Genomic DNA, 19,563 nt, shown 5'->3' on the forward strand with positions numbered 1-19,563 from the left:
AAACAGTGAGTATTGATTAGACAAACAAGATGTTGAAGAGACTGAAATAAACACACTAAAAAAAAAACTGGAGTGAAAAATAAAAGGAAACCCAATATTCTTACGATATATACCCAAGACCAGAAATTCTGCCACAGTGGAAAGTGCCTGAAATTCTTTTTTTGGCTGTTTTTCACAATTGAAAAGATACGCTATACATACAATGATAGTTGAAAGAATGGAATTGTATTACTGCAATTTTTATGATTTAGAAGTTCCTTTTTTACAATGTTACTTTCTCCAAGGATGGAAAACTTCTTTTTGTTGCACATACTCGTAAGTGGTCATTCTGAAGTGGATCAGTTAATGACACATCTATAATTTTTGTCTTTGTTTGGGAGGACTGAATACATGCAAACCAAATGTACACGTGTAAGATTTACGACACAAAGATGGCGAAAGGAGCTTAGTGTCTCAAAGCGGAATGATTCTTCGGGGCCATAGCAGTAATACACTGCTCGACAAAATTAACAACACGTAGAAAACGTGATTTAACTCGTGCAGCGTGCGATGAAGCGAGACAAAATTTGGTGTGGTGGTGTACCACAGAATAACGATGAAATAAGGGGACGGGGAGAAATTATATACAAAAGAATTAGCAAAGAGGTTACATACAGCATGCTTGAATATATGGTCACATGACAACAGTACGGCGTATCATCCCCTCCAACGGTTAAACAGTTCTGACAGCCAGCAGTGAACCATGCTCGATATAAAGGGGTGTCTATAAGATTCTGTGGCAACAAATCCTATTCTTCCACCAGCTCAGACCTTAGCTCACCAAGTGACCGAGGAGTTGGCTGTCGGTGTGCAATGCGACGCGTATGGACGTCCCACACATGCTCGATTGGATTTAAGTGTGGTGATCGTGCTGGCCACGGCAATCGTTGGTATCTTCAGTTTCAAGATATTCCTCCACCACTTTAGCTCTATGTGCAATGGCGTTGTCGTGCATGAAAAGAAAATCTAGGCCAATCGCACCCCTAAAAAAGTCGCACATAGAATTCGAGGATCTGATCTCACTACCTCTGCACAGTTACGGTAACCCTATCAAAAACATGGACGGGTGTAGCCGTTAATCATTATTCTTCCCCATACGAGAACACCGCCTCCGCCGTAAGTGATGTTGGAAGGAGACAGTACTGCATTCCTCGTTGTCTTCAGATGAGATAATGTCTAGAATCCTGTTTGTAGACTAAAACGTGACTCATCAGAGAACAGAACTCTATCCAATATTTTTACGGCTCCAAGTCACATGTTCATGGTACCAGTTTCAATGACCTCTGTGGTGATTTGGGGTTAATAGAATATTAACCTTGCGTGCTTGAACTTCGCCTTCTTAACATAGTCCAATTGGAAATGTTTTTATCTGTGCTGCAGCAGCCTCAAGAGATAGTTGATAACATGAAATCGTAGGGTTCCGTCTTGAAGTTAGAGCCAGATAGCGGACTTTTCTGGTTGACGTAGCCCTCGGGCGACCTTAGCCACCTGTTCTTGTAATTGTTCTTGTCTCCTGAAACTGTTTCCATAGTGCCGAGAGGACACTGTGTAGCACATTAAGCCATCTCCGCCTACGACTGCCCAGCTTCAAGTCGTCCAACGGCCCGCCATCTCAAATAATCATCTAAACGACGAAGACTTGCCGTCTTGAGTACTGGAGATGTGGCTATCCCACTGAGCAAGCCAAAAAACAGGAATGAAGTGATGTGGTCGGAATCCGTGTTTTTATAGCCATGAATAATTAGTATAATGTGCGGCTGTTTAAGGTGATAGATCGATTTGTATTGGATACTCGGAACTTTCATTCTAGAATGCCTATTATGTCAATATTCCCCTTCGGCGACATTGTTCACAATAAAATACTCATGAAAAACAGTTTGTTCTGTTAATTTTGTTCAGTAGTGTAATTTCCCGTGCGTGCTACGGAAATCTTATGAGAACGGTGACCGATTAGTGGAAAGACGGAAGACCGAGTTTAATACGACAACTAATTGGAAAGCAAAGAAAACAAAACTATGATACCAGTGAAGTCTTCTTTTGGAATGGTGCATTGTTCGTGGACTCCTGAAATCTATGGGGCCATGGGTCCAAGTTTGGTTTGGAGAATGCCATGAGAACACAGACCTGCTCTTCAGCTAACTTCCGCAAGTTTATCGTCTCGATAAGTGAAGTTCAGAGGAGGCAGCATAGTTGTTTGGTAGTTTGTACTGGGCCGTTGGTTGTAATGTCGAAAGCCATCGATGCTGCGTCATATATTTAATATCTTCGACAACCTCGTGGTACTTACGCTCTGCCCATTTTATGGAGCTCTGCCTTTTGTGTTCCATCGCTATAATAGTATGTCTCTCATAAAGCGAGACTAGTTGACCCTGGGCTGCCAGGCACTTCGTGCATCACTTAGCCTGACATGAGGCTAGTAGAACCACGACTGCTGTGAAGAAAAGTGGTAAAAATCTTCCTCGAAGTTTCAGCATTGTCATTGATAATTTCTTTAGTAATAAATATGTAGTATTCTTATTGACTGTAGTTGCACATTCTGTTAGCTAGACCTAATTAAAGTTTACTGAAGAGAGAACCAAATCTTTTTCAAAAAGTTTTTTCGTTATACAAAAAACAATCGGAACTTGCTTGAATTAAATTTTAAAGTGAGCCATTGTGGAACCACTTCTTTTTACTTTCTGTATTTTCTTTTCTGCGGTTCGGAAATAAGTAACGCTAGATGATTTGTGCCCTCCGTGTGACGATAAATAGTGCGAAACATGCGTGAGAGATCAGTAAATTAAGATTAGCATCATCAACAACAGAAAAATCTCACTGAATAGTTTGAAAAGGGGGAAGAGCTGCTTTATATTTATTGAATGAAAATAAAGAGGCGGTATCCAGTAAAGATTTTTGATGCACGCAACGTATTCTTTCTTGTTTGAAGGTAATCATCCAAAAACCAAGGAGTATTAGTTCTGAAAGGATTCCATTTCGCTTTCTTAAAGTATCAACGAGTCTTAAATTCCTTGAGGGGAAAAAAGATGCGCTAAAATCGAAGTGAATATTTATAAAAACAAGAACTCTTTATTTTGTCTTGCTTTTCTCTGTTTATCTTGGTTAAAAGCGAGCAAAATTTCAGTAGACAGTTTAGAATGCTGAATACCAAATCACCGCCATTACTGCACACTTGAGAGGTAAAGCAATTCGGCAGAGATTCATTTTTTAAGTGTTTAAATATTTTCTCAAAGTTCTTCATTCACAAAATACATAAATAAAATGAAACATTATCTGATGGAAAAAATTCTGTTTCGAGTTTGTGTTGTTGACACAAACCGGACCATTTTCAAAATATTTTGTTCAGTTCCATGACGTTTTTGTTTGCACTCTTAAAACGTAATTTGTGTAGATCGAAAAAAATTCTGAAATGTTCTTACGCTTTCTTATTCAAATGCTAAAAAAGGAGCGACCGTATCGTAGTAAGTGGTAACAAGTTGAAGTGAATCGATCAATGAATTTAAAGATGAAGTTTCTGAAAGTTTCAGTATCGAGTGACACTCATTAATAATGCAATAGGCGCTCGACAAATTTATTAGCTCTTTCCATTGCCGAGCTGTAAATGCTATGTTCGCAGTAATTTGGCCCAGTAATCCTTTAAGAATTTTTTTCACGTTTATTTATTCACCTGTTTGGCGCACAGAAGGGCCTATTAATTAACTAAGAAAGAGGACAAAATTAAAATTAGTAATAACTATAATTGCTGTAAATAATTTACCACTCCGATGCGATGAGCATTGAAGACATGACGTGGAATGCTTTCTGTAATGTTCTTTAGATATTGCTCATAAGGTCACCACACAAGGGAGATTGCATAGTGAATGATGGATTTCACCAACGGAGACATCGCAGGAGATCAGCCTCGTTCGAAGTAAACATTTTAGCGTGATGCTGTATAAATCCCAAGATCCGGCACAGCGAGTTGATCTGGGCTGACTTTATGGATCGAGCGACTGGTTATAGCGAAAGGCTATAACGAAGATTTCTGTGCTTGTTTGCTGATTGGAATGACAATACAGGTAGTTGTGGACAGATATGTTGTTATTTTAGCGTGTCAATGAATTTCATAAAATATTTCTGTGAGTCCATTTGATTTTAAAATGTTTTTTTAGCTGGCATGCAATTACTGTTTGTAGTGTTTCATATCATACTTTTCTGTGATATTTCAAAGACAGTATTTGTGCCAATTATTGAAGGCTTGTTATTTATTAGAGCATGAGAATAATCTTTATTTATCCGAAGCTTGAGTACAAAGTTGAAACCTAGACCAGCTGGACTTTTACATAAGGAAAGATGACAAAAAGCTAAATTAATCGTTTTATGATTAATAGCAGAATTTACAGAAAGATCAGTTCAGAGTTAGGATCAGCAGGCGTCATTTTAATGAATCGCTCAAAATAATAAGAATAAAATAAAACAGAATATTCATATTTCCATTTACACAAGTTAATCATCCAATTCCGCTTTGAACTTCCAGACTCGCTGCTTCTGTCACGTTGGGAGACAATTTTATTCCAGGGTTCGACAGCCCGCTGTCCATAAGTGAACTTCATGAAACCCAATCTTCTGGTATTCCTTGATTTTATATCTATGTCCCGTGGCCCTTCTCTCACCTACGAGGGAAAACAGACCTTCCCCATTTATTTTCCTTAACCTCTTCAGCACCTTGTACACCCTCAGTCAGGTCTCCCCTTAGACGTCTAGTGGTTGAAGTTTGTAATTCACGCCTTTTAAAATCAGTCCTTCATATGTGCTTCGATTTTCACACATTACCAATCTGGTAGTCCTTCTTTGAATCCTTTCCAGAAGTTCGATGTCATTTTTATGGTGGATCTCCAGACCTGAATATTCCAAAGGCGGTCCAACCATCTTGTATAGTGGGACAATGCTAATTATCCTTACTACAAAAGGCCCTCTAAATCATAAATAGGACACCACATACCTTTCTAGCCGCCTGTTTACAGTCTGTGGAAAATTTCATGTCAGATTTAAATTAGCTTTTTTTCTTTTTTCGGTCTGTATTCTTAATTATGTGATCTTTAGTAGTTTCCAGTATTTCTCTATTCGCGAAACCCTTTTAATAGTTAATAAGTTAAAAAAAAAAAAAAAAAGTATTCTTATATTGAGATTAAAACTTCTGTATGCACATTTTACGCCACGTGCTTAATATAAAAATTGAATTCTGATAAGTAGTTTGCAGTTGCTAGTTGAATACGCCCCAGACCATTGCCGATCTTCCACCTGCCTGAACCATTCCTTGTTGACATGACTGGTGCATAGCTTCGTGCGGTTTCCGCCAGATACGCACCCTCCTGTCCGCTCGAAATAACTGGAAACGGGACTCATCGGACCAGGAGACCAGTCTCCAACCATATAACGTCCAGTGCCGATGTTCTTTCGCCCAGTTGAGGCGTAGAGTCCTGTGTCGTGGTGTTAGCAACGGGACTCTCGCGATTGGCGGCTCCCATAACCTACTGCGGCTAATGATTTCCTGATGGTCTTGATGGAGACATTTCTAGCACCTCCCTCATTGAAATCTGCGGTGATTTGTGCCACTGTCGCTTTCCGGTTGCCTGAAACAATGCCAGACAGACGTCGACTGCCACGTTCATCCACCATCGTTCTCCGCCCACAGCGCTGTCCACGATGGAATGTTATTCCGGAAGTGGCGTATTCTTGATAGTGTCGAACGGGGATAGTGCAATTTCTGTACCACCTCCGCTATAGAGTGACCCATACGTTGGGCACCCACTATCATCCCTTTCAAATTTGTTTAACTCACGACTGTTATCCATACTGACATCGAATTACCGTCTACGTGAATGCATGCACCTATAGATAATTATACTTAATCCACCTTCCATGGAAGTTTTCAAAATTGGATGACGAATCTGTGAGCAGGATAATTGGGATTATATCTCAAAAGTCTGTTCAAATAAAAGGTAAAAAAAAAAAGATAAACTGCATCCATTATCAGTTCACTGAAGGATGGAAGTCTCCTCAACAATTCATGTTGAAGGAAATGGACCATAATCTGACACGCTGGTCCAATGCGGGTTAACAGATCGACCGTTTTTAGCAGTCAGGGGTTTGAAAACCTGGTCTACTCAAAGAGCATGTGCTACTGCCCTCCCGCCCATGACCACTCGGCTACGGAGGCCTTAATGAGGTTCATAAGTGGGCCCAACTAAATACAATGCAGAAGATTTATCCTGACATTTCGTCATTACTGAGAGAAAAAACGGCGGAATCTGCTGGATCATCTGCAGGACTTCCACATACAGAGTGGAAATTTTTTTTCCAAAAAAAACCTATATATATATATATATATATATATATATATATATATATATATATATATATATTCATTCCAATAAAACTTTGAAAGATATGTTGCTTCACGATGGAAGATATATACACTCATCGATTTTTGTTTAGCGCTATGTTCATCTATGAGGACTTTGGGTTTGCAAGGTGGTTTCACTAATTTCAGAGGATCAGTACTATTTGTCAACGAAAACTGAGTTTCAGCTTGGCGTGCCAATGTAATAAGCAATCTCCTTTGTTCTAAGAAAGAAGCTTACTTACACCATTCCAAATTAAGCTCGGGTGGTGGGGCGGAGCTGGTCAAACAATTTGCTAAAGCTTTGGTTCCTCAAGATAACTTCAATCCATGTTTCCCAAACTGTCATTCTACATTCCATCCAAAATGTGGATGAAATGTTGAATGTCAGTGAAGCTCCATTACTGCGTTCTCATGTGGATTGTTTTCGGATCAAATGTGGATGATGTAAAAGCGAAAAATTTACATAATTTATTCGTCCACAAGTTAAGTTACTGGCTTTACGAGAACTGAAAGAAGACAAAACACAATGCCTGACAAATGAATCTGGTAAATAGGATAATTGGGATTATACTTGGGATAATTAATTATACCTCAGAAACTTTAAATAAAGAGCCGCATTTCCTAAATCAGTAGGATTTGAGTGATATATTGGACGACTTTCACCTTATGGTGAATGGCCTTTTTGGTTAACATTACGAGTATAAATTATCAAGAACTAGTTGACAAGATGATTGGAAAAATGGAATGTAGAATGTCAGTGAAGCTCCATTACTGCGCTCTCACCTGGAATTTTTCAGATCAAATGTGGAAGATAATAATGAAGCGTATTGGGAGAAATTCCAAGATGTACAGTGATGAGGATTTTTTTTGATTAACCCGAGGCGGGTTTCTTTTAATTTATTTTTATTTTGGTTGCTTGTAGCAAACATTAATATTTTATTCAGTGCAAAAAAGTTAAATATTAATAAAATTCTTATAGTATTATTTAATATTTAGTTTTCTTTCATTTTGGGAAAAGTCATGGACGCTGTGCAAAAAGTAACGTCATATTCGAAATCTGGATATCCGAATTCGTTAAAGACACACCAAGAAATACAGATAACGAACCTCTTTGAAAAAAGATATTACAAAGTGTAATACATGGATATGATTCGAAACAACGTGCCCACGGCAAGTTTGAGTAAGTTGTGTCGTGCCTTATAGGTTTACTAAGGTATTGTACCAAACTTAAATTAACATTACATATAAAATACGCTTACAGCTACGCAAACACAAAACTTAGCCAGTTCACCGGTTTCGTGGTTTAAAAATCGCCAGACGAGATGGTCATAATGGCGATAAATTGAAATATTGCAACAAATTGACTTCATACACAGCATAATTTAAACAAGGAACGTATTCATACAGAGGAGGAACATAATTAACTTTTTTTTTTTATTATTCAATGTCCACATATCTCGAATAAATAAGGGTTGAGTACTAACAACCAGAGATTAAGGACATCTCATAACATGACATCTTAGCTGTTTGCTAAATTACCTTACTTTACAAAATCATTTGATTGTTTATTCAGTTTAGTATGTTTCTTCAAATAACTGGAAGAGGTAAGATCGCATGGCTTTCTCAGGATCCTTAGCCTATTCTGGTTATCACAGGCGGACTGATTAGATCTGCGTTCGATAATTGTATCACTGTCAGCATTTGGATATAACATTTTGGGTGGAGTATATAAGCAACTTCTCCCTCAGTGCATGAGATGGTGGGTAATCTTTCAGCGAGAATTTTCACAGTGCATGTTGGTCGTCACTATCAACCATCGCTAGCAATTGTTTCTAAACCGAGAACCTTGGCCATAGCTGTAGTTGTAAGGATAAAGACAGCTGCATTTTGCAAGTCTTATCTAGTGGTTTTGATGTAGTTTTTATTGATCCAAAATTCTGTCCCTTGCAAGGAAACTCTGGTCGATCATGGTTTGTAGGTTTCTGTTAGTTGGGATCGTTGTTAGTTGGTCGATCATAGTTTGCAACTTTCTGTTAGTTCTATTGGGTGAACAGGAGGATGCTGTTTTGCTAGTCAGTGTTTCTTGCTCATCTTCGGTTCTAATTCTTTTAGACGACTATTGAAACGTAGTTGATGACCAGTCCAAGATTACGGTGATTTTCATCCCTTCGGTTCATTTTCTTCCGTAGACAAGGCTGATTTACTGTTGGAACTGGTTTCCAGTGAGAAGACAGGCGTTGTTTTCCAGAAACTAAGAAAAGTTTGTATTTCAAAATGAACTTCGTATTTTTGCCAGATTTAACTAAATAAGTCTCATTTTAATTTTTAAGATACACAGTGGGTTTGAAGGAGAGCTTCCCGTTTCAAAAAGATTGCAAAAACCGTATTTGCTTCATGCGTTTATATATTAAATTATTTGAATTTCGCTTTAATTACGTATGTATGAAGGCGAATTCCTATTGTATTGTACGGTATTTATTTTCTCGGCATGGAACAAGAATATAAACATTGCATTTAAATTCCTTCCTTGATCTTGAAAATTCATAAGTAATGTGTCATTTCAAGAACCTTCAGAGGAAACTACGCTTATCGACCAATTCCAAAATTCAGCAGCGCGAAAGAGGTTACGTGATTTACCAACGTCGGAGACCGCAGCGAAAATTGGAGGAATAAACATTTATTTTATTTTCCCTACACTAATCGGTAGCCATGAAGACGAAACGGAAAGTCACCAAACGCCTAGAGAGTAATTAAGAAACGATGCGCTTTCGCTCGGTTGCGAAAAATGGCGGTGGTAAAGTGAGCGTCTGAAGCCACGATGGGGTTAGAGTAGATAAAAGCTGGTAAAAACAGATAGCGAAACTGAGCAGATTCCCAAATGTTCAAAAAAAAAAAAAATAAATAAAATAAAATAAACCTTGAGACTATTAACTTACGGAAACTGCAAACTGCACAAAGAAACTGTGGACCCTAAATTGCCGAAACAGCAAAAAAAAAAAAAGGGGGGGGGGAAGGAAGAAGCTGACGAAAATCCAGTGGACCAAGCGAGACAGACGCAGAGAAGGGCAAACGAGAAAAGAAACGAAATGAGGACTAATGAGAAAAAGAAGAGGCAATTTCAAAGTTCAGTTTTTGTCTGCCGCTGAACTTTAAGCCGAAACAGTAAGTAAAGGAAAAAGAGAGTTAAATCCTCCAAAAACAAGCAACTTGTAAGATAATGCCTCGAAGTAAAAAGATTTAAAATTAAAACTGTCCAAACTTGATCAGAATTTTCAGTTTCAGAACGTGTATATCAATTCAAGCCAGCATCTAATAACGGTCCAGTTTTATTTAATCTCCAAGTGGGTTTCGTTCCTCGTCATACATCTCCTCTGCATCCATTGATTACAAACCTCTTTCCATTAGTGTATTCTTGGAACTTCTAGAAGTTTCTATGCTAGCCTCTGAGTTCAAGAAATACATATTAGAACAGCCAAATGATTCAAAGGAAGTAAACTTTCTTTCTGCATCTGTAATAATAAAAGAAATTGAAATTGGCCTTTCAATTCCATCTTGAACAGCACCAAACCTTCTGCTTCCAACTTCCTTGAAATTATTCCAGTTATCGGTAAAAAGCTGCCGGAAGAAATCTATGAAATCCACCACCCTTCTGTTTCTCCTTTCACTCTAATGGTGAGTAGATACTGCGTCTAGTTCAGTTTACTCATTCTCCTTCAGATCATTATAAGATTCAATCAGGTCCTTTTCCCCTACCTTAGGTGCTAGTTGTCAAGCTTTGCAGTTCTCACCCCATAATCATCAGGAAATTTGGACAGCTCCTCATGTACTCCCTCAAAGTCATTAAGGAAGATAAGAAACAAGAAAAGACCAGATTAATGCAATAGTTGTTCTAAAGTAAGTGAGATGAGACATCAATAATACTGTCCAGTAGCTGTTGGTAAAGTTAAGAGATATAATTTAAAATATCAAAGGGAAATTCATACCATCTTAGTAGGCGGATCCCGAAGCAGACGGCCGTTTTTCTGTTACAATTATATAACTGAAAAAGTTGGTAAGATGGAGCCTAAGTAGTAACGAAATATGTAAATAGAAAAAGATTATCAAATTGAAACTGTTTTGAAACTGTTACAGGATGTGGTAGACGTACAACTTACTCATATAGAAATGCATTCTCTTTTTAGTGCGTTTGATGAAACTTTATGAAGAATATACCTATTGATGACGCGAATGCAATTTTCAAAGTGTACGACTTGTTTACGTAAGCCTTATTCTTGAGTGCACTCCACTCCTAAAAATTTTAGGAGACAGATACGGGAATTGCATAAACCTGTGCAAAATAAGGAGATAATTAGCTTCTCCAGTAACTATAATTACCAGTGCTCAGCGGTGTATGCAGTCGTTTCACCTTGCTTAAACCAACACCTGTCATCTGTAATCTTGAAGTGGATAAACACCTGTTTATCCACTTCAAGATTACAGATGAACTATCGAGAAATGGCCTGATACTATAGGACTGTAGTCACTGTATAGTTAAAGAAAATTGTAATTTGTAATCCTCCTAATCGTCTTGTGCGTGTAAGGGTCGCTCGAATATTGCAGGAGGTTTTTCTCTGCACCATGTTCAGTTATTCTGACTTTAAGTTCACCTGAAAAAGTGGGTTATACAGAACAATTATACCTGGATGAAAGAAAAGACAAAACCACTTACTGTGTGTACCAATCGAGTTTCTATTTCTGGTTGTTAGAGTTCGTGTATGACCTGAACACTATATGCATGCATTTTCAATCTCTTTGTGTGCAACGTGTAATTACATACGATAGCTCACAATTGGAAACTTCGATGAAGATTTTCCAACCTTAAAAACACTTCTGCAGCTTCTTAGTGTTTATTTTCTGCCAAAATCTTCGATTTGAGTTGTGTTTAAAATCATTCACGCAACCTGAGTGACAGAAAACATTCAATTCACTCAACTTGTTGGGCATAACCTGTTTGGATATTTGTTACTTTGGCATTATTATTATTAGCCATATGGTGCAAGGAAGCCTGAGGCTTATGCTGCACCAGGCAAGAAAAAAAAAAAAAAAATTTTTTTTTCCCTATTACCCTGAGAGAGTAGAAAGGAATCACCAAGAAAGAGAAGAATGATGATATCCAGCTCAGGACCCTGGGCGTGCCAAGCCCATACTCACCAGATATATGGATGTAGGGTAATGTTGCACAATTAACACGCGTTATTCTTGGGGAAAGAACCCACATTATGTACCACACTTACAAATACTGTACTGTTTTTCAAGTACCTTCTTTCACAATGAAATTGCCTTTTACCACTTATATAAGATACCTAGCTCTATATCCGTAGTTACTCTATATTGCCGTAGTTACTCAGTATACCCACTTAATTAATGAGTTGCACTTAATGCATAATCCTGCTTAATTAAGATGGAAATCAATTTGTTAGCAATATTATGGAAAGGTGACGTTTTAACGGTAATATGCTTTGCTTGCATTATTATATTATGCCTTTCAGCTAATACAATTGTGGTCTTGGTTATAACAAAATCCTAGAGCTTCACGAAAAAAGAGGCACTATCTGCAATATTACTCTTGTTTTTTTTCAGTATTCATTAAATTGTGATTTGAAAGCATGTATTCAGTTAAATTGATTTCTCTTTTATAAGCTTGCTTTAACATTAAAGTTATTTTCTATTCTGCCCTCTCATTTTTGGCTACGCGCAAAAATGAGATGGCAGAATAGAAAACATGGTAGAACACACTGTGGAAAACGTTATTGCTGAAATCAAGCTGAGCAATTACTAAGATTGTTTTAGTTGGGGGGTGGGGCGGGGGAGAAGCGTAGGTGCATTACGCGCAACAATACTGATTGAGTTAGCTAATCTGCTCCAACTAAAACGTTCTCATTCACCCTCCCTTCTCCTTGTAGTTATTCTCCAAAATAATTTTTCCTTCTTTTAGTGTTCACTTGCACTGTTATTATTTAAAGTTATGTCAGATTCTAATTGTTTTCAAAATTAACATACAGTGAACAGAATATTCCTTAATCTATTACCCAAAAGAAATTAAGGCCAGTTATTGGTCTTCGTAGTAAATAAATATTGGATGTGGTCACAAATAGTTCTGCCTGAACTCAGTTGATTAACCAGTATCGTATAATCAACTACATGTTTGATCCATACACTAATGAAATATTGGCCACTATGGATTAACTACGTCTTTCGAGGCCATTTACCATAATCACCTCTAAATACACTTTTACTTTCCTTTCATTGTTTTTCCAATGTTGGTCTATATTAATTCATTTTTGCCTGGCACCAGGATTGTCAAAATCGGGAAATGAATTTTATGGACGCTATGGAAAAAAATTGGACTGCTATTAAGGTGTCCAAAAGGACATAAGTCAAAGTTTAACGGGAAAAAATACTAAAAAAGTGATATAAAAGCTGCTTTGATACTTATTCGTGTGCACCAACTGGAGCAGTGCTCGTGTCTAACGTAAACTTGTTACTCCTGGGTAAACGCCTCCCCCCTCCCTCAAGAAAATCGTTCAAATTAGGGCAGGGCTTTGTCATGTGCACCACATCAACGTGCTGCAATGTGCACGATTAAAGAAGTGTAGATAGTACATATTTATCATTTTAGATTTTTCTTGATTTGTGTCAATTCAAAGAACGGTTCTAATTTTTAAAGAATGATTCAAAATAAGAATACTCTTACACAAATTGAATACAGGCGTTTCCATGCCTTGGGAGGGTTGGGCAACATTTCCTTGTTTACACCAGATGCTCAAATCTTCACAAGTAATGGATCTGTATCTTCATATTCTCGAAACAACTAGAAACAATTTATTTCCGTATTTTTAGGAGATCCTGAATATTTTGCGGACATACCTAGTTTTAATTTATTTTTTACTTATTATTTTACAAATTGTTCATCCATTTACGGCACACCTTCTCAGTATTAACTTCTGCTTCTAGTTTGTTCATATTTTTAAATCTAAGTAATGTTACTTAAGACTTCGTTGATTTTTAAATAACTGGATTTATATTATTTTGGTGATATATATCCGGAACTATATATAGACTTATTTCTGTCCGGAATGCAAATATAGTTGTTTAAAATTAACATGTAATTAGTACCGTTCAATTTGTTTAAAATGTAATTTATTTTTGAAATATTCTGAATGGTTAGTTTAATATAAATATTTTTAATTTTCTCAGTTTAAAAATGCAACGAGAGAGGGAGTCATGTGCTGTTGAAGTGATTTGCAGTCTTCATATTTCGGAGTTTATATTTAAAATTAAGAATTGGTCTTGGCATTATTCTCATCCTGTATGGTAAGTTTTTACTATATGTACTGTATTCCTCATTCTTGAGTTACTAAAATAGAAAATAGTTAATGTATATATTTCTTATTTGGTTAGCTAATGTGTTAAATTATCTTGTTCGTAATGTTGCCATTTGCATTCTGTACACGTTCGCCATGCTTGCTTGCTGAAATGTAAGCATAGTTAAAAATAACAGCGAATAAAAAAGTTTGAATAAGTGGATCGAAAAATGCCGTTTTAAAAGTCAAAAAGAAGGTTCCAGTTTAACGTTCAAAGGTTACTTTATTTCATCAATAAATTGCCTCCCTGCCTAGTGACTTTTTATTTATATTATTTCGTTTAAATTTCCTGTTTGAAGAATAGTTGTGGGGGGAGGGGTGGTGAAATGGCCACGGCTGGAATTGATCACGTATACTCGGAGTAATAAAAACTAGAAGTATATTTTAACCATTATATTACTATTCAACTGTTACATGGTACTTACAATGGCTGTTTATTTAGTGTCAGTCATTTGCGCGAATGCATTAATTATTTAATTTAAAATTTACTAATTCAATTCTAGTTAGTATCATAGACTCTATTCCTGGTTGACTTTTCGAATGATATGTGTTTTATCTGTGTAGATGCAAAAGTCAGGCGAATATGAGGAACATCCATACTATACAAGTTTGATGTAATTACAGGTTTGATAATGTAAATAGATAATAATAAAATAATAGGTACTCTGCAAACCAAGGATCTGACTTTTCTGAAGCGCATGTACATAATGTAGTGTGATGTGCCACAAATTAACAGTAGGTTAATGGGTGTTGATGTGGTGTATGTGAATCCGGAGGCTCCCTTAAAACTGAACAAGGGCTCGTTTTAAGAGCGAAGTGTCCATTATAGCTGGGATCTTAAGAAACAATCTATTCGCACTTTTAAGGGAACCGAACGTGCTGTATTCCGTTATTTTATTTTTTTCAAGTTTATGGAACTAAAACCTATTACCGACCTCCGTTTCTCCATGTTGAGAGCCTTTTGTTGTTTTACTAGCATTGGTCAGATTTTAAACGGCATGTTTGTTGTTTTGTAATTTTTAGTTCATTCACTGCTTCGATTCATAGTGCCATTCGTGTATGCGTGTGTAATAAAACGATGGAAGCAGCACAGTATAAATGATACTGTTTGGGTGGGGTATGTCGATGTTATACTTATATAAAGCCAAACTAAAATTTAAAACTAGGAATTTTTTTAAAAATTGAACAGGATATTCACCTGGATACATTTATAAATGGGCACTACTTTTTTTTTTCCCTTTTTTTTTCTTCCCAAGGGTTCATTACTAGACCCGTTGTTGTCTTCAATATTTATTAATGCAGCAAAATGCAAGATCTTGGTCTTGGGGAATAGCAACCCCAAAATAACTTATCCACTTGGTGGGGTTCAATTAAAAATAGTAGTTTCGAATATGAAGTTTTTCGAACAGTGTAAACAGGCGTTCAGGAAAGCTCATGGTGTCCTGCTGATGATTTATCGAATAGCTTGTAGAGATAGAAAGATCCCACTGTATAAGGCAATTGTAAGACCATGCTTGGAATACCGTGGCAATGGATTTAGAGCCTATCTAAAAAAAAAAAAAAAAAAAAGTATTGAGCTTCTTAAAAGGGTCCGACGACAGCCATCCCTGATTATGAAAACGGCGATTATACGAATAAAGACTTATGTAGGCTGTAGATTAAGTGGATCGAGGCACCTCAGAGGGATCCTGATTGATGTCTATAAGGCTCTGAGAGGGGGATGCTAAAATGAAGGTGAAATTTTTCTCTTTATAAAGGATTGCAGAGCTGGGGATTTGCAACCATTTTAAAGAGGTTTACAATGGATTGCAGGAGGTTTTCTTTTAGCTGTTGATTACTGGAACAAGTTGCTTCCGCAGATAGTACAAGCAGACAGTTTGAAGAAATTCAAAAGCCATTGGATAATTCACCTATGTGAGGAGGAAGCACATAAGAGTGTGGGTTTTTTTTTTTTTTTTTTGGCCAGTGCAGCAAAAGCCCGTGGCTGCCTTGAGCTGTATAGCTAATATTATGGAGGAAGGCATATCAGGGTTTACAGATAATACAAAAGTTGGCAGAGTGGTTAATGACAGCAATCAGGGTATGCTACTGCAATATCATCTAGAAAAATTAAGCAGGTGGGCTGAGAAGTGGCAACTGAAGTTTAATATTGAAAAATGCAAAGTACTGATTATGGCCAGCAGTAATCACAGAATAACATATCAACTGTGTGGTACAAGGTAGTAGAGAACGCAAAAGACCTGTGGGTAATTTTGCAGTGAGACAAGCTCTCTGAATAGTGCAGACAGAAGGTCTGCTAGGACAGCTCATGGGATTTTGTCAATGATATACAGGAATTTTGCCGACGGGTTGAGATGATTATCTCGTTTTATAAAGCAATGGTTATCCCACAAATTTAAGTACTGCATAAATGTCTTGAAGCCTCATTTTAGGAAGGATGTGAATCTGCTGAAACTGGTGCAGAGAAGGGCAACGAGATTGGTGAGGGGAACAAAAAAAAGGTGCTCTTACCAAGAAAAACTTCAGTTCTTCAAATTGCACCGTCTGGAAACTAAGCGTCCGCGAGGCGATCTGATTGAGTTGTTTAAGGCTTTGAATGAATTGAGTAATTAGCTTACTCTCAAGCTGAGCAAAAGAAATAGCTCGATAAACATTCAGCATGTTGGAGTCCTTTCTCTTGCTCAGGCCCTCGTTGCGAGAACACTTGGTATAATCACCATCCATCCCATACCGGTGGAAAATACCAGAGTTCGAATCCCGTCAATGACGCGAGGAATTTTTATTATTATAATTTTTTTTTTTCACAACGTGACTGAGTCGGTCTAAGGCGAGGATGGAATAATTTTTTTTCCTCCCGGAAACTGTGGTCTATCGTCCAGCAAACAGAAAATCGACCGCAGAATACACGTAATTTACAGACGTATTATAAACTGCGCAATATGGTCTACTTTTCTGATGTATCTAAAACGGCACAACCAACCAATCTCTTGCTCAGATAAAGGAGGTACAAATGTCACCCTTTCTCAGTCAAATTAAGGAAGAATGATTGTATAGGCGCCTCCGTATCCAGGTGGGCAGGAGCAGCAGTGAGCAGCACACGCTTCTTGATTAGACCGGGGTTCGAGCCCATGACCACCAAATACGGAGGATGCGGAAAGGTCAGGGAATGACCACCGCATATCCCCGCAGCAATATGGCCTTAGTTGCTAATGCTCCTAAAAACCAAATAACAACAACAATGGTTGTATAAATGTTCGGAAATTTTCTTCCAGGTAGAGGGTAGTTGGAAAATTTCCATCTAGTGTCGAAGTTTGAATAAATTTATAGAGTTGGGCACGAGATGTGGGACTATTCTTTATTTTATTTTATTTTTATCTAATATTGTATAAGCGAATGTTTTGACTGTGATTGAATGACTGTGCCCTACAAAAAATAAATGTTAGGCAAATGTGCTCCATATAGTGAACCATGTTATTGAATCTGTCCACTTCTGTTGAACTGACTCAAATGATGCGCTGCAGATTGTAACTGGATGCATGTCTATAGATTTAATTCTTCTTTATAGAAGTATGTGTTATTACCAGCGGCGAAAAATCCATTATGAAAGAATAGGCATAGAGATAGACTGCGAAGCGGGTTATAAAAACCAGCGACTATCTGGACCTTATTGGTATCTATTTGGAAAGACATTGAATGATAATACAAAAGGAAGCTTTCCTACCGTGAACAAGGAAGGTAGGGGAATGCCACGTTGGTTCAGTTCCAACTGTATAGACTTTTTTTCCCTCACAAGCCATGGGCCATTCTCCGCTGGTACATGAATTAGGGATACGTGAGGGTACTCACTGCATTTGTATATTTGGGGAGGATTGAGAATGTGTCATGTCTTATGTGTGTCAGGAATATGAGGACCCCCAGGAAGGACTTTGTTGCGCAGGCTTCACACTTGCAATACTTGAAGCCTGGATGCAAGAAACAGCTTATTGCTACAAAAGAGAATCCTGCAGCTTTCAAGGTATTTACAATCCAGGTTTTTAGAAGGCGCTTGTTGGAGCTGGAGCAGCAGAGTATGAAGAAAGGGTCTGGGCAACAGTATATAATAACTACGTGGATCAGCTGTCTTACATCGTCTTTCTCATTGAGCATTACTCAGTGTAGCCTTTCTTGGGTTTGTTTTCTTGTAGTGGACTAGAGTTTCTTCTCCGACTGCACCAAGTGGACAGTATGGAGCGCTGGATGGTACCTGCTAATTGATTTTGTACTATTATGAACATGCGTCTCCTTGTGATGCTGTGCAGTGTTCGCTTCAATGTTACGCCATGCTTCACTGTTTCCTGCATCTCCTTGTGATGTACTGGAAGAAGTTTTCTGCTTATAACTCAGTTGTGCTATGGAACCAAACCACAAGGTTTGGTTCCATAGCACAACAGTTTCTTTATAACAGCGTTCCTTCCCCTGTTCTTACGATTTCCATGTGCGTTCAGGCTGGTCTAAAACATAGGCAATGTACACGTCAACGCCTTAATTGTCTCAGTTCTTTCTTTGAAGAATCCACCAAGTGTGCTGTTCATTGTAAATAAGGGAACTAAATATTGTACTTAAATCAATTTTTAACCTTAACTGAAAATTATTACCACGAAGAGACGTCATGTTCTCAAACAAAATTTATATGTAAAATTGTATTTTTTTAGGTTAATTTTTAAATTTGTGTATAGCAATTTTATTTTCTTAGTACATTTATGCTACTGTATATTTTTATTTCATTGTTTAAGCAATATTATTCTCATTTCTTCTCTTGATGGATTTTTTCCCACGCGGTGACGGGTATGGTGCCAGGTACGTGGGATGGTTATGTCCGGTGGTTGCTGTTATTAGTCGAGGAACTTTCTGACTTTCCGACAGGTGTTCAGGATCGCGGCTTCGAGGACTGTTGTTGCTAGAATCTTTATGGAGGCCCTTTGGCATCATTACTTGTTCCGTATGCCACATTTCTTAGACTTCCTGTCTTAAGTCTGTATACTTCTTGATTATTTCCTCGAGTTGGTTTTTCTGGAGGTTGCTGGTGTTGGCCACAGCTGTGCCGATCGGTTAGGTAGCCTTTTATTTCTTGTCGATGAGAGTTGCGTGTGTTTGTTATGCGGGATAGTCTTGTTCTTTATTATGGCACAGTTCCAGTGTAGTGTGTGTCTATAGTACAACCTCTTGTTAGTACTTGTAATACAGTACACTTTCTTTGATCAACTGGTATTTTAGTGCTAGCTTCTGATGTATTGTACTGCAAATTGTTGGAGATTATATATATGAGTGTATACCCCATCTGGGTGATAACCTAGCATCTAATAATGATAATGATCATTATTATTATTGCAGTAAAACTTTATAATATTTTCATGCATTCAGTATTTTATTTTTAATAAATTTAAATTTGTTTTTCAGAATTTTCCCCGGTTATGGAATATTTCCTGACAGAAATTAAATTATAATGTGAAGTTTACAATAAACTCACTTTAACTGATTTGCATAGTGCTGTAAATTCTGTTGATTTATGTGTATTGTTGTTAATGATTAATGTTCAAATATTAATTTGTGTGGATGTCTGTGTTGATGCTTGCTTAATCTGATATAGGTGAACGTCTTAAATTCTGTTCATTATAGGCTGCGTTAGTGAATAACGCATTTTATAACCAAGGAAATAATGCAGCCAAAAATTTTATTTTATTATTTTTTTTCCGGTGAGCG

General features: G+C 37.4%; 1 protein-coding gene across 1 annotated transcript in view; it reads left to right on the top strand.

The window, feature by feature from the left end:
- Window positions 1-19,563, top strand: part of FucTA (glycoprotein 3-alpha-L-fucosyltransferase A) — a 305,570-nt gene that overhangs the window by 158,177 nt on the left and 127,830 nt on the right. Inside the window, exon 4 of the mRNA XM_090385904.1 lies at window positions 13,658-13,774. The gene's annotated coding sequence lies outside the window, so the exon portion shown is untranslated. The remainder of the gene's footprint in view (window positions 1-13,657; window positions 13,775-19,563) is intronic.

The sequence above is a fragment of the Mastigoproctus giganteus genome, chromosome 12 (assembly GCF_048544385.1).
Source record: "Mastigoproctus giganteus isolate SK-2022 chromosome 12, ASM4854438v1, whole genome shotgun sequence".
Classification (NCBI taxonomy): domain Eukaryota; kingdom Metazoa; phylum Arthropoda; class Arachnida; order Uropygi; family Thelyphonidae; genus Mastigoproctus; species Mastigoproctus giganteus.